Consider the following 943-nt stretch of genomic DNA (forward strand, 5'->3'; position numbering starts at 1 on the left):
CGTCGGATGTTGCAGAGCGCCGTCGGATATTGCAGAGCGCCGTCGGATATTGCAGAGCGCCGTCGGATATTGCAGAGCGCCGTCGGATATTGCAGAGCGCCGTCGGATATTGCAGAGCGCCGTCGGATATTGCAGAGCGCCGTCAGATATTGCAGAGCGCCGTCGGATATTGCAGAGCGTCGTCGGATATTGCAGAGCGCCGTCGGATATTGCAGAGCGGCGTCGGATATTGCAGAGCGCCGTCGGATATTGCAGAGCGCCGTCGGATATTGCAGAGCGCCGTCGAATGTTGCAGAGCGCCGTCGGATATTGCAGAGCGCCGTCGGATATTGCAGAGCGCCGTCGGATATTGCAGAGCGCCGTCAGATATTGCAGAGCGCCGTCGGATATTGCAGAGCGCCGTCGGATATTGCAGAGCGCCGTCGGATATTGCAGAGCGCCGTCGGATATTGCAGAGCGCCGTCGGATATTGCAGAGCGCCGTCGGATATTGCAGAGCGCCGTCGGATATTGCAGAGCGCCGTCGAATGTTGCAGAGCGCCGTCGGATATTGCAGAGCGCCGTCGGATATTGCAGAGCGCCGTCGGATATTGCAGAGCGCCGTCGGATATTGCAGAGCGTCGTCGGATGTTGCAGAGCGCCGTCAGATATTGCAGAGCGTCGTCGGATATTGCAGAGCGTCGTCGGATATTGCAGAGCGTCGTCGGATATTGCAGAGCGCCGTCGGATATTGCAGAGCGCCGTCGGATGTTGCAGAGCGCCGTCGGATGTTGCAGAGCGCCGTCGGATGTTGCAGAGCGCCGTCGGATATTGCAGAGCGTCGTCGGATATTGCAGAGCGTCGTCGGATATTGCAGAGCGCCGTCGGATGTTGCAGAGCGCCGTCGGATGTTGCAGAGCGCCGTCGGATGTTGCAGAGCGCCGTCGGATGTTGCAGAGCGTCGT

The sequence above is a fragment of the Phoxinus phoxinus genome, assembly GCF_949152265.1.
Source record: "Phoxinus phoxinus genome assembly, chromosome: 13".
Classification (NCBI taxonomy): Eukaryota; Metazoa; Chordata; class Actinopteri; order Cypriniformes; family Leuciscidae; genus Phoxinus; species Phoxinus phoxinus.